We start from the raw sequence: 15,639 nt of genomic DNA, 5'->3' as shown, positions 1-15,639 counted from the left end.
TAAAATATCACAATGTGACACACAACAGAGCTTAGACATGTTTAAATAATAAACAAATTGACTAAAAAAAAGTGATTGAACTCTTTCGCCCTGTTAGAGCTCGTCAGACTGCCTGGCAGACAATGAAAGTTCAAAAATCGTAAAAAAACACACTTACCTTTGCTGCTTGCAATTTTTCAAGATTTAACAAATGCCTTATTAAAGTCATAAGCACGAAATATTGCACGAAATTTTACAATTTTAAGACCTAATTTGCTTGTGTTCGGGAAGTATTTTTTATAATTATACATGGATTTAGTCCTGTTGCTTCTTAGTATGGTTTGCAATAGAAGCTGACTAATTGAAATCAAGCAGGGCTGCCACTTTGGTTTGAATGAAATAATCCAGTTTGACCTTAAAATATATCTAGAATCATTTAGATGGAAAAACAAAACATCCAAAAATATATCTAAACATAAAATAATCCAATTTAATGTAATGTATTAACCAAACAAAATGGCATATGAAGGTTTTTAATATAAATTGATCTATATTGATGCTAAAGAAGCTTACTTCTTCCATTTCATCACTCTATTTTTCTGAGACGGGGTTGTGACAATTTAGTGACAGGCTGTCACCTATCGCCTGTCAATGATAGGGTGTCAGGTACAAACTGACACCCTGTCACAGATTTACTGACACCCTGTCACAGATTTATTGACACCCTGTCACTGATTCGATGACGCCCTGTCACAGATTTACTGACACCCTGTCACAGATTCACTGACGCCCTGTCATTGATTTTGACACCCTGTCACTGATTCACTGGCGTCCTGTCAATGATTAAATGACGCCTTGTCACTGATTTATAATTTTCGAAAAAAACAGTGTTTTTGCTTTGTCGTCTGAAAGAGCCAAGTTGCAGAGAGGGGTTTAAAATAAAGATGAAAGGCAGATTTTAAGCATTGTTGCCAGAACTAACATCTGAGTTCTCTAAAATCGTGAATGCGACCACAATGGAAACTTTGGAAATAGCTATAGAACCAGAAAGCACCCTGGAAAACACAAGAGATCATGAATAAATACGATAGAAACTTCTTTCTGAAGAACAAGCCAGTTTCTGTGGTCGACCAAGCAAAACCTAACAGTTCGAATACTAGGTGAAAAATTTAGACCAACATCAAGAACTTCCTGCAGAGTTTGGAGAAAAGCTCTGTAGAGTAGGAAGGTGAAACATGGTATCAGTCTCCACCGGATCTTTCTGATCAAAGCACTTTATAATACGGCCAGAAATGCAGTGACAACCCACAGAAGTGCACTTTGGTTGCAGTATGTCAAGAGTGTATGCTGTCGCTTATCTTGTTCAACATATTATTAGAGCACATAATGAGGGAACCAATGGAAGATTTTGAGCAAACAGTGTCAGTGATGGCGGGACAAATTCATTGCAGAGTGGTAAGCAACTTACTGACATTGGACAGTACAATGAGAAGGTATGGAATGGAGATAAGAAGTGACAAAAGCAAGATCATGGTAAGGTCAAGGCAAAATGATAAAGAGAGCGACATAGACATTACAATGGAAGGGGAGCAACTGGAAGCAGTCTCAATGAAGATGTGACATGAAGACGAAAGTTTCAAGGGTTCGGCCATGTAACATGGAATCATGCACAGCACTGTTAAAGGTCATGAGAAGACACAGGAGACCCAGAACGAACTGGCTTTGGCAATGTTCAGGGGTGAAATGCATGGGACTGGCAGAGGATGAAGATAGATGGAGAAAATGCGCCAACGATCCCAGGACTACAATTATATTCAGGAACTTAATTAAAATGTTAAGGCAATATTGTTGTTACAAAAACATCTTGAGTAATCATAAAGCATGAAAAAATACTTCAGACAACTTTTATTATTAAACAAAAAACAACAAATTTATGAATGCCTAATATAAAGACTAGATGTGATAAAGAACTTAAAAATCTAAGCAAGCACACCATATTCTCTAGCTGTCAGTGTATCGATTAATACTCATGTGACAATGCATTATAAATAAATAAGTAAAGAAGAGGGAAATAGTGAGTGAGAGCATCGGGTAAAACACAACAATTGACATGTCAAAATAAAAAAATCACCCATCTTAAGGGCTAGCAGGTTAGTAACGGGTTGCTATGTGCAAAATAATAAAATATCAAACCACAATCAACAGTCCTTTAAAATTAATCCCCAATTGGTGATTGTTTAAGGCTGTTAAAACTTCAAAAAATAACCAGCCCAAATGAATGCAAGTAACACTATCCCTATAACATCACAGAAACTCGTTATTTGTGGTGCGTCAGATTATGATAGATGTTTTTAAACTTTGATAGCCTGTGGGTTAAATACTGGAGCTGTCAAGACAAATGGCTATCTACATGACCATATCCACCATCTGCTGCGAAAAAACTTCAGGGAAAAAAACACAAATTGAGTAAAATCAAAATGTGCCTCCTTTAGGAAAGGGGACCCATAACATCACAAATTTTAAGCAAACAGGACATTGCCAAGACTGAATTATTCCAAGCTCAGAGGTGTTGATTCCCACACATTTGATGTGATACCAATGTCTGCAACTGTCACTTCCAATCTGTTCACAAAAGTTTTACATGTAGATAAGCACACAGTTTTTATGTACACGTGATAAAAAAATTATGCTTTTACCATTGTTTTACCATTTTGTGCACTATATCAAAATTAATTATGTGTAAAGTGGGTCATGCTGTCTAAAACAAAAAAAAAACTTACCTATTTTCTAATCACAATTTCCACATTGGCTACATAGCTCAAGAAGACTGTCTAAAATAAAATGATATTATGAATGATTAGCAGCATCACTAGAATTGCTTTTAAAGCTTAAAAAATGGAAAATATTTAATGGTCTTCCTGGATTCATCTAACTTTTTTTGACCAATTTTATTCCTGTAATGAAGCAGTGCTCTTCTCGAACTAGAATACAAAACTATTAGGTTAGGATTTTTTAAGGTTGTGTTTGACAAATTCAGCAACCTTTAAGGATTATTTTTGTTTTTTTCTTGTAACCTTTTAAACAACCGATTAGCAAAAACTTTTAATTAATTAAAACAATCACAAGAGTGGCTGGTTGTTTTCTGACCAATATTTTGTAACAAAAATATACAATGGTAATACTGTGTCATTTTTTACTATTTTACAGATACTTCTGTTGCTTGTTGTTGAATCAATCAGATCTAAATATGATCAGTTTAAACATTGTGTCGAGTCAGTTACAAAAATGAAATAAAAAGCAAGGTGATAAACTGTATAAGCAAAGATGGATCCCAAAAAAAGGATAACTAAGAAATTAATTAAAATACCAAACAAAACAAATGTTTTACTCCTCCAAGTCTGTTAAGAACCAGTATTGAACCGCTTTCTTTTGTGCTGGTAGTTGCTTAATACTTTCTTAATATTGTTTACTGCTAATAGGTTTCCAATCTTTAAATGTTGGTGGCTTTCTCCTAAGAAATAAACCAAAAAACATGAACAATTTTCATTTGAATATGGCGAAATCAGCTGGTTAAAACAAAACAAATACTAAGTTGTAACAGTGTCTGGCAGCTAGGAATTTCATGAATCCACTGTTTTCAAACAGCTAAATGTGTTGGTCCAATCTAAAAAGTATTTTATTGTTTGGAAACTCAGATGAGCTCCTCTTTTTTGCAAGTAACATTCATATTGTCAAATATGGCATTCAGATATCACAATGTGACACACAACAGAGCTTAGACATGTTTAAATAATAAACAAATTGACTAAAAAAAAGTGATTGAACTCTTTCGCCCTGTTAGAGCTCGTCAGACTGCCTGGCAGACAATGAAAGTTCAAAAATCGTAAAAAAACACACTTACCTTTGCTGCTTGCAATTTTTCAAGATTTAACAAATGCCTTATTAAGTCATAAGCACGAAATATTGCACGAAATTTTACAATTTTAAGACCTAATTTGCTTGTGTTCGGGAAGTATTTTTTATAATTATACATGGATTTAGTCCTGTTGCTTCTTAGTATGGTTTGCAATAGAAGCTGACTAATTGAAATCAAGCAGGGCTGCCACTTTGGTTTGAATGAAATAATCCAGTTTGACCTTAAAATATATCTAGAATCATTTAGATGGAAAAACAAAACATCCAAAAATATATCTAAACATAAAATAATCCAATTTAATGTAATGTATTAACCAAACAAAATGGCATATGAAGGTTTTTAATATAAATTGATCTATATTGATGCTAAAGAAGCTTACTTCTTCCATTTCATCACTCTATTTTTCTGAGACGGGGTTGTGACAATTTAGTGACAGGCTGTCACCTATCGCCTGTCAATGATAGGGTGTCAGGTACAAACTGACACCCTGTCACAGATTTACTGACACCCTGTCACTGATTTATTGACACCCTGTCACTGATTTATTGACACCCTGTCACAGATTCACTGACGCCCTGTCATTGATTTTGACACCCTGTCACTGATTCACTGGCGTCCTGTCAATGATTAAATGACGCCTTGTCACTGATTTATAATTTTCGAAAAAAACAGTGTTTTTGCTTTGTCGTCTGAAAGAGCCAAGCTGCAGAGAGGGGTTTAAAATAAAGATGAAAGGCAGATTTTAAGCATTGTTGCCAGAACTAACATCTGAGTTCTCTAAAATCGTGAATGCGACCACAATGGAAACTTTGGAAATAGCTATAGAACCAGAAAGCACCCTGGAAAACACAAGAGATCATGAATAAATACGATAGAAACTTCTTTCTGAAGAACAAGCCAGTTTCTGTGGACGACCAAGCAAAACCTAACAGTTCGAATACTAGGTGAAAAATTTAGACCAACATCAAGAACTTCCTGCAGAGTTTGGAGAAAAGCTCTGTAGAGTAGGAAGGTGAAACATGGTATCAGTCTCCACCGGATCTTTCTGATCAAAGCACTTTATAATACGGCCAGAAATGCAGTGACAACCCACAGAAGTGCACTTTGGTTGCAGTATGTCAAGAGTGTATGCTGTCGCTTATCTTGTTCAACATATTATTAGAGCACATAATGAGGGAACCAATGGAAGATTTTGAGCAAACAGTGTCAGTGATGGCGGGACAAATTCATTGCAGAGTGGTAAGCAACTTACTGACATTGGACAGTACAATGAGAAGGTATGGAATGGAGATAAGAAGTGACAAAAGCAAGATCATGGTAAGGTCAAGGCAAAATGATAAAGAGAGCGACATAGACATTACAATGGAAGGGGAGCAACTGGAAGCAGTCTCAATGAAGATGTGACATGAAGACGAAAGTTTCAAGGGTTCGGCCATGTAACATGGAATCATGCACAGCACTGTTAAAGGTCATGAGAAGACACAGGAGACCCAGAACGAACTGGCTTTGGCAATGTTCAGGGGTGAAATGCATGGGACTGGCAGAGGATGAAGATAGATGGAGAAAATGCGCCAACGATCCCAGGACTACAATTATATTCAGGAACTTAATTAAAATGTTAAGGCAATATTGTTGTTACAAAAACATCTTGAGTAATCATAAAGCATGAAAAAATACTTCAGACAACTTTTATTATTAAACAAAAAACAACAAATTTATGAATGCCTAATATAAAGACTAGATGTGATAAAGAACTTAAAAATCTAAGCAAGCACACCATATTCTCTAGCTGTCAGTGTATCGATTAATACTCATGTGACAATGCATTATAAATAAATAAGTAAAGAAGAGGGAAATAGTGAGTGAGAGCATCGGGTAAAACACAACAATTGACATGTCAAAATAAAAAAATCACCCATCTTAAGGGCTAGCAGGTTAGTAACGGGTTGCTATGTGCAAAATAATAAAATATCAAACCACAATCAACAGTCCTTTAAAATTAATCCCCAATTGGTGATTGTTTAAGGCTGTTAAAACTTCAAAAAATAACCAGCCCAAATGAATGCAAGTAACACTATCCCTATAACATCACAGAAACTCGTTATTTGTGGTGCGTCAGATTATGAGAGATGTTTTTAAACTTTGATAGCCTGTGGGTTAAATACTGGAGCTGTCAAGACAAATGGCTATCTACATGACCATATCCACCATCTGCTGCGAAAAAACTTCAGGGAAAAAAACACAAATTGAGTAAAATCAAAATGTGCCTCCTTTAGGAAAGGGGACCCATAACATCACAAATTTTAAGCAAACAGGACATTGCCAAGACTGAATTATTCCAAGCTCAGAGGTGTTGATTCCCACACATTTGATGTGATACCAATGTCTGCAACTGTCACTTCCAATCTGTTCACAAAAGTTTTACATGTAGATAAGCACACAGTTTTTATGTACACGTGATAAAAAAATTATGCTTTTACCATTGTTTTACCATTTTGTGCACTATATCAAAATTAATTATGTGTAAAGTGGGTCATGCTGTCTAAAACAAAAAAAAAACTTACCTATTTTCTAATCACAATTTCCACATTGGCTACATAGCTCAAGAAGACTGTCTAAAATAAAATGATATTATGAATGATTAGCAGCATCACTAGAATTGCTTTTAAAGCTTAAAAAATGGAAAATATTTAATGGTCTTCCTGGATTCATCTAACTTTTTTTGACCAATTTTATTCCTGTAATGAAGCAGTGCTCTTCTCGAACTAGAATACAAAACTATTAGGTTAGGATTTTTTAAGGTTGTGTTTGACAAATTCAGCAACCTTTAAGGATTATTTTTGTTTTTTTCTTGTAACCTTTTAAACAACCGATTAGCAAAAACTTTTAATTAATTAAAACAATCACAAGAGTGGCTGGTTGTTTTCTGACCAATATTTTGTAACAAAAATATACAATGGTAATACTGTGTCATTTTTTACTATTTTACAGATACTTCTGTTGCTTGTTGTTGAATCAATCAGATCTAAATATGATCAGTTTAAACATTGTGTCGAGTCAGTTACAAAAATGAAATAAAAAGCAAGGTGATAAACTGTATAAGCAAAGATGGATCCCAAAAAAAGGATAACTAAGAAATTAATTAAAATACCAAACAAAACAAATGTTTTACTCCTCCAAGTCTGTTAAGAACCAGTATTGAACCGCTTTCTTTTGTGCTGGTAGTTGCTTAATACTTTCTTAATATTGTTTACTGCTAATAGGTTTCCAATCTTTAAATGTTGGTGGCTTTCTCCTAAGAAATAAACCAAAAAACATGAACAATTTTCATTTGAATATGGCGAAATCAGCTGGTTAAAACAAAACAAATACTAAGTTGTAACAGTGTCTGGCAGCTAGGAATTTCATGAATCCACTGTTTTCAAACAGCTAAATGTGTTGGTCCAATCTAAAAAGTATTTTATTGTTTGGAAACTCAGATGAGCTCCTCTTTTTTGCAAGTAACATTCATATTGTCAAATATGGCATTCAGATATCACAATGTGACACACAACAGAGCTTAGACATGTTTAAATAATAAACAAATTGACTAAAAAAAAGTGATTGAACTCTTTCGCCCTGTTAGAGCTCGTCAGACTGCCTGGCAGACAATGAAAGTTCAAAAATCGTAAAAAAACACACTTACCTTTGCTGCTTGCAATTTTTCAAGATTTAACAAATGCCTTATTAAGTCATAAGCACGAAATATTGCACGAAATTTTACAATTTTAAGACCTAATTTGCTTGTGTTCGGGAAGTATTTTTTATAATTATACATGGATTTAGTCCTGTTGCTTCTTAGTATGGTTTGCAATAGAAGCTGACTAATTGAAATCAAGCAGGGCTGCCACTTTGGTTTGAATGAAATAATCCAGTTTGACCTTAAAATATATCTAGAATCATTTAGATGGAAAAACAAAACATCCAAAAATATATCTAAACATAAAATAATCCAATTTAATGTAATGTATTAACCAAACAAAATGGCATATGAAGGTTTTTAATATAAATTGATCTATATTGATGCTAAAGAAGCTTACTTCTTCCATTTCATCACTCTATTTTTCTGAGACGGGGTTGTGACAATTTAGTGACAGGCTGTCACCTATCGCCTGTCAATGATAGGGTGTCAGGTACAAACTGACACCCTGTCACAGATTTACTGACACCCTGTCACAGATTTATTGACACCCTGTCACTGATTCGATGACGCCCTGTCACAGATTTACTGACACCCTGTCACAGATTCACTGACGCCCTGTCATTGATTTTGACACCCTGTCACTGATTCACTGGCGTCCTGTCAATGATTAAATGACGCCTTGTCACTGATTTATAATTTTCGAAAAAAACAGTGTTTTTGCTTTGTCGTCTGAAAGAGCCAAGCTGCAGAGAGGGGTTTAAAATAAAGATGAAAGGCAGATTTTAAGCATTGTTGCCAGAACTAACATCTGAGTTCTCTAAAATCGTGAATGCGACCACAATGGAAACTTTGGAAATAGCTATAGAACCAGAAAGCACCCTGGAAAACACAAGAGATCATGAATAAATACGATAGAAACTTCTTTCTGAAGAACAAGCCAGTTTCTGTGGACGACCAAGCAAAACCTAACAGTTCGAATACTAGGTGAAAAATTTAGACCAACATCAAGAACTTCCTGCAGAGTTTGGAGAAAAGCTCTGTAGAGTAGGAAGGTGAAACATGGTATCAGTCTCCACCGGATCTTTCTGATCAAAGCACTTTATAATACGGCCAGAAATGCAGTGACAACCCACAGAAGTGCACTTTGGTTGCAGTATGTCAAGAGTGTATGCTGTCGCTTATCTTGTTCAACATATTATTAGAGCACATAATGAGGGAACCAATGGAAGATTTTGAGCAAACAGTGTCAGTGATGGCGGGACAAATTCATTGCAGAGTGGTAAGCAACTTACTGACATTGGACAGTACAATGAGAAGGTATGGAATGGAGATAAGAAGTGACAAAAGCAAGATCATGGTAAGGTCAAGGCAAAATGATAAAGAGAGCGACATAGACATTACAATGGAAGGGGAGCAACTGGAAGCAGTCTCAATGAAGATGTGACATGAAGACGAAAGTTTCAAGGGTTCGGCCATGTAACATGGAATCATGCACAGCACTGTTAAAGGTCATGAGAAGACACAGGAGACCCAGAACGAACTGGCTTTGGCAATGTTCAGGGGTGAAATGCATGGGACTGGCAGAGGATGAAGATAGATGGAGAAAATGCGCCAACGATCCCAGGACTACAATTATATTCAGGAACTTAATTAAAATGTTAAGGCAATATTGTTGTTACAAAAACATCTTGAGTAATCATAAAGCATGAAAAAATACTTCAGACAACTTTTATTATTAAACAAAAAACAACAAATTTATGAATGCCTAATATAAAGACTAGATGTGATAAAGAACTTAAAAATCTAAGCAAGCACACCATATTCTCTAGCTGTCAGTGTATCGATTAATACTCGTGTGACAATGCATTATAAATAAATAAGTAAAGAAGAGGGAAATAGTGAGTGAGAGCATCGGGTAAAACACAACAATTGACATGTCAAAATAAAAAAATCACCCATCTTAAGGGCTAGCAGGTTAGTAACGGGTTGCTATGTGCAAAATAATAAAATATCAAACCACAATCAACAGTCCTTTAAAATTAATCCCCAATTGGTGATTGTTTAAGGCTGTTAAAACTTCAAAAAATAACCAGCCCAAATGAATGCAAGTAACACTATCCCTATAACATCACAGAAACTCGTTATTTGTGGTGCGTCAGATTATGAGAGATGTTTTTAAACTTTGATAGCCTGTGGGTTAAATACTGGAGCTGTCAAGACAAATGGCTATCTACATGACCATATCCACCATCTGCTGCGAAAAAACTTCAGGGAAAAAAACACAAATTGAGTAAAATCAAAATGTGCCTCCTTTAGGAAAGGGGACCCATAACATCACAAATTTTAAGCAAACAGGACATTGCCAAGACTGAATTATTCCAAGCTCAGAGGTGTTGATTCCCACACATTTGATGTGATACCAATGTCTGCAACTGTCACTTCCAATCTGTTCACAAAAGTTTTACATGTAGATAAGCACACAGTTTTTATGTACACGTGATAAAAAAATTATGCTTTTACCATTGTTTTACCATTTTGTGCACTATATCAAAATTAATTATGTGTAAAGTGGGTCATGCTGTCTAAAACAAAAAAAAAACTTACCTATTTTCTAATCACAATTTCCACCTTGGCTACATAGCTCAAGAAGACTGTCTAAAATAAAATGATATTATGAATGATTAGCAGCATCACTAGAATTGCTTTTAAAGCTTAAAAAATGGAAAATATTTAATGGTCTTCCTGGATTCATCTAACTTTTTTTGACCAATTTTATTCCTGTAATGAAGCAGTGCTCTTCTCGAACTAGAATACAAAACTATTAGGTTAGGATTTTTTAAGGTTGTGTTTGACAAATTCAGCAACCTTTAAGGATTATTTTTGTTTTTTTCTTGTAACCTTTTAAACAACCGATTAGCAAAAACTTTTAATTAATTAAAACAATCACAAGAGTGGCTGGTTGTTTTCTGACCAATATTTTGTAACAAAAATATACAATGGTAATACTGTGTCATTTTTTACTATTTTACAGATACTTCTGTTGCTTGTTGTTGAATCAATCAGATCTAAATATGATCAGTTTAAACATTGTGTCGAGTCAGTTACAAAAATGAAATAAAAAGCAAGGTGATAAACTGTATAAGCAAAGATGGATCCCAAAAAAAGGATAACTAAGAAATTAATTAAAATACCAAACAAAACAAATGTTTTACTCCTCCAAGTCTGTTAAGAACCAGTATTGAACCGCTTTCTTTTGTGCTGGTAGTTGCTTAATACTTTCTTAATATTGTTTACTGCTAATAGGTTTCCAATCTTTAAATGTTGGTGGCTTTCTCCTAAGAAATAAACCAAAAAACATGAACAATTTTCATTTGAATATGGCGAAATCAGCTGGTTAAAACAAAACAAATACTAAGTTGTAACAGTGTCTGGCAGCTAGGAATTTCATGAATCCACTGTTTTCAAACAGCTAAATGTGTTGGTCCAATCTAAAAAGTATTTTATTGTTTGGAAACTCAGATGAGCTCCTCTTTTTTGCAAGTAACATTCATATTGTCAAATATGGCATTCAGATATCACAATGTGACACACAACAGAGCTTAGACATGTTTAAATAATAAACAAATTGACTAAAAAAAAGTGATTGAACTCTTTCGCCCTGTTAGAGCTCGTCAGACTGCCTGGCAGACAATGAAAGTTCAAAAATCGTAAAAAAACACACTTACCTTTGCTGCTTGCAATTTTTCAAGATTTAACAAATGCCTTATTAAAGTCATAAGCACGAAATATTGCACGAAATTTTACAATTTTAAGACCTAATTTGCTTGTGTTCGGGAAGTATTTTTTATAATTATACATGGATTTAGTCCTGTTGCTTCTTAGTATGGTTTGCAATAGAAGCTGACTAATTGAAATCAAGCAGGGCTGCCACTTTGGTTTGAATGAAATAATCCAGTTTGACCTTAAAATATATCTAGAATCATTTAGATGGAAAAACAAAACATCCAAAAATATATCTAAACATAAAATAATCCAATTTAATGTAATGTATTAACCAAACAAAATGGCATATGAAGGTTTTTAATATAAATTGATCTATATTGATGCTAAAGAAGCTTACTTCTTCCATTTCATCACTCTATTTTTCTGAGACGGGGTTGTGACAATTTAGTGACAGGCTGTCACCTATCGCCTGTCAATGATAGGGTGTCAGGTACAAACTGACACCCTGTCACAGATTTACTGACACGCTGTCACAGATTTATTGACACCCTGTCACTGATTCGATGACGCCCTGTCACAGATTCACTGACGCCCTGTCATTGATTTTGACACCCTGTCACTGATTCACTGGCGTCCTGTCAATGATTAAATGACGCCTTGTCACTGATTTATAATTTTCGAAAAAACAGTGTTTTTGCTTTGTCGTCTGAAAGAGCCAAGCTGCAGAGAGGGGTTTAAAATAAAGATGAAAGGCAGATTTTAAGCATTGTTGCCAGAACTAACATCTGAGTTCTCTAAAATCGTGAATGCGACCACAATGGAAACTTTGGAAATAGCTATAGAACCAGAAAGCACCCTGGAAAACACAAGAGATCATGAATAAATACGATAGAAACTTCTTTCTGAAGAACAAGCCAGTTTCTGTGGACGACCAAGCAAAACCTAACAGTTCGAATACTAGGTGAAAAATTTAGACCAACATCAAGAACTTCCTGCAGAGTTTGGAGAAAAGCTCTGTAGAGTAGGAAGGTGAAACATGGTATCAGTCTCCACCGGATCTTTCTGATCAAAGCACTTTATAATACGGCCAGAAATGCAGTGACAACCCACAGAAGTGCACTTTGGTTGCAGTATGTCAAGAGTGTATGCTGTCGCTTATCTTGTTCAACATATTATTAGAGCACATAATGAGGGAACCAATGGAAGATTTTGAGCAAACAGTGTCAGTGATGGCGGGACAAATTCATTGCAGAGTGGTAAGCAACTTACTGACATTGGACAGTACAATGAGAAGGTATGGAATGGAGATAAGAAGTGACAAAAGCAAGATCATGGTAAGGTCAAGGCAAAATGATAAAGAGAGCGACATAGACATTACAATGGAAGGGGAGCAACTGGAAGCAGTCTCAATGAAGATGTGACATGAAGACGAAAGTTTCAAGGGTTCGGCCATGTAACATGGAATCATGCACAGCACTGTTAAAGGTCATGAGAAGACACAGGAGACCCAGAACGAACTGGCTTTGGCAATGTTCAGGGGTGAAATGCATGGGACTGGCAGAGGATGAAGATAGATGGAGAAAATGCGCCAACGATCCCAGGACTACAATTATATTCAGGAACTTAATTAAAATGTTAAGGCAATATTGTTGTTACAAAAACATCTTGAGTAATCATAAAGCATGAAAAAATACTTCAGACAACTTTTATTATTAAACAAAAAACAACAAATTTATGAATGCCTAATATAAAGACTAGATGTGATAAAGAACTTAAAAATCTAAGCAAGCACACCATATTCTCTAGCTGTCAGTGTATCGATTAATACTCATGTGACAATGCATTATAAATAAATAAGTAAAGAAGAGGGAAATAGTGAGTGAGAGCATCGGGTAAAACACAACAATTGACATGTCAAAATAAAAAAATCACCCATCTTAAGGGCTAGCAGGTTAGTAACGGGTTGCTATGTGCAAAATAATAAAATATCAAACCACAATCAACAGTCCTTTAAAATTAATCCCCAATTGGTGATTGTTTAAGGCTGTTAAAACTTCAAAAAATAACCAGCCCAAATGAATGCAAGTAACACTATCCCTATAACATCACAGAAACTCGTTATTTGTGGTGCGTCAGATTATGAGAGATGTTTTTAAACTTTGATAGCCTGTGGGTTAAATACTGGAGCTGTCAAGACAAATGGCTATCTACATGACCATATCCACCATCTGCTGCGAAAAAACTTCAGGGAAAAAAACACAAATTGAGTAAAATCAAAATGTGCCTCCTTTAGGAAAGGGGACCCATAACATCACAAATTTTAAGCAAACAGGACATTGCCAAGACTGAATTATTCCAAGCTCAGAGGTGTTGATTCCCACACATTTGATGTGATACCAATGTCTGCAACTGTCACTTCCAATCTGTTCACAAAAGTTTTACATGTAGATAAGCACACAGTTTTTATGTACACGTGATAAAAAAATTATGCTTTTACCATTGTTTTACCATTTTGTGCACTATATCAAAATTAATTATGTGTAAAGTGGGTCATGCTGTCTAAAACAAAAAAAAAACTTACCTATTTTCTAATCACAATTTCCACATTGGCTACATAGCTCAAGAAGACTGTCTAAAATAAAATGATATTATGAATGATTAGCAGCATCACTAGAATTGCTTTTAAAGCTTAAAAAATGGAAAATATTTAATGGTCTTCCTGGATTCATCTAACTTTTTTTTGACCAATTTTATTCCTGTAATGAAGCAGTGCTCTTCTCGAACTAGAATACAAAACTATTAGGTTAGGATTTTTTAAGGTTGTGTTTGACAAATTCAGCAACCTTTAAGGATTATTTTTGTTTTTTTCTTGTAACCTTTTAAACAACCGATTAGCAAAAACTTTTAATTAATTAAAACAATCACAAGAGTGGCTGGTTGTTTTCTGACCAATATTTTGTAACAAAAATATACAATGGTAATACTGTGTCATTTTTTACTATTTTACAGATACTTCTGTTGCTTGTTGTTGAATCAATCAGATCTAAATATGATCAGTTTAAACATTGTGTCGAGTCAGTTACAAAAATGAAATAAAAAGCAAGGTGATAAACTGTATAAGCAAAGATGGATCCCAAAAAAAGGATAACTAAGAAATTAATTAAAATACCAAACAAAACAAATGTTTTACTCCTCCAAGTCTGTTAAGAACCAGTATTGAACCGCTTTCTTTTGTGCTGGTAGTTGCTTAATACTTTCTTAATATTGTTTACTGCTAATAGGTTTCCAATCTTTAAATGTTGGTGGCTTTCTCCTAAGAAATAAACCAAAAAACATGAACAATTTTCATTTGAATATGGCGAAATCAGCTGGTTAAAACAAAACAAATACTAAGTTGTAACAGTGTCTGGCAGCTAGGAATTTCATGAATCCACTGTTTTCAAACAGCTAAATGTGTTGGTCCAATCTAAAAAGTATTTTATTGTTTGGAAACTCAGATGAGCTCCTCTTTTTTGCAAGTAACATTCATATTGTCAAATATGGCATTCAGATATCACAATGTGACACACAACAGAGCTTAGACATGTTTAAATAATAAACAAATTGACTAAAAAAAAGTGATTGAACTCTTTCGCCCTGTTAGAGCTCGTCAGACTGCCTGGCAGACAATGAAAGTTCAAAAATCGTAAAAAAACACACTTACCTTTGCTGCTTGCAATTTTTCAAGATTTAACAAATGCCTTATTAAAGTCATAAGCACGAAATATTGCACGAAATTTTACAATTTTAAGACCTAATTTGCTTGTGTTCGGGAAGTATTTTTTATAATTATACATGGATTTAGTCCTGTTGCTTCTTAGTATGGTTTGCAATAGAAGCTGACTAATTGAAATCAAGCAGGGCTGCCACTTTGGTTTGAATGAAATAATCCAGTTTGACCTTAAAATATATCTAGAATCATTTAGATGGAAAAACAAAACATCCAAAAATATATCTAAACATAAAATAATCCAATTTAATGTAATGTATTAACCAAACAAAATGGCATATGAAGGTTTTTAATATAAATTGATCTATATTGATGCTAAAGAAGCTTACTTCTTCCATTTCATCACTCTATTTTTCTGAGACGGGGTTGTGACAATTTAGTGACAGGCTGTCACCTATCGCCTGTCAATGATAGGGTGTCAGGTACAAACTGACACCCTGTCACAGATTTACTGACACCCTGTCACAGATTTATTGACACCCTGTCACTGATTCGATGACGCCCTGTCACAGATTTACTGACACCCTGTCACAGATTCACTGACGCCCTGTCATTGATTTTGACACCCTG

At 34.8% G+C, this 15,639-nt stretch overlaps 2 long non-coding RNA genes across 2 annotated transcripts; both read right to left on the bottom strand.

Annotated features, from left to right (window-relative positions):
- Positions 1-5,569: 5,569 nt before the first annotated feature.
- Positions 5,570-7,629, bottom strand: LOC145218761 (uncharacterized). Its single transcript, XR_013857725.1, has 2 exons — positions 6,460-7,629; positions 5,570-6,301 (listed from the first exon to the last, which is right to left on the bottom strand). It is a non-coding gene; the product is annotated as an uncharacterized LOC145218761 (long non-coding RNA).
- A 5,362-nt stretch (positions 7,630-12,991) lies between these two features.
- LOC145218443 (uncharacterized) lies at positions 12,992-15,299 on the bottom strand. The gene is made up of 2 exons (XR_013857613.1): positions 13,882-15,299; positions 12,992-13,723 (listed from the first exon to the last, which is right to left on the bottom strand). It is a non-coding gene; the product is annotated as an uncharacterized LOC145218443 (long non-coding RNA).
- Positions 15,300-15,639: the final 340 nt, after the last annotated feature.

The sequence above is a fragment of the Phallusia mammillata genome, chromosome 3 (assembly GCF_965637545.1).
Source record: "Phallusia mammillata chromosome 3, kaPhaMamm4.hap1.1, whole genome shotgun sequence".
NCBI lineage: Eukaryota > Metazoa > Chordata > Ascidiacea > Phlebobranchia > Ascidiidae > Phallusia > Phallusia mammillata.
This window is presented reverse-complemented; position numbering and strand designations above follow the sequence as displayed.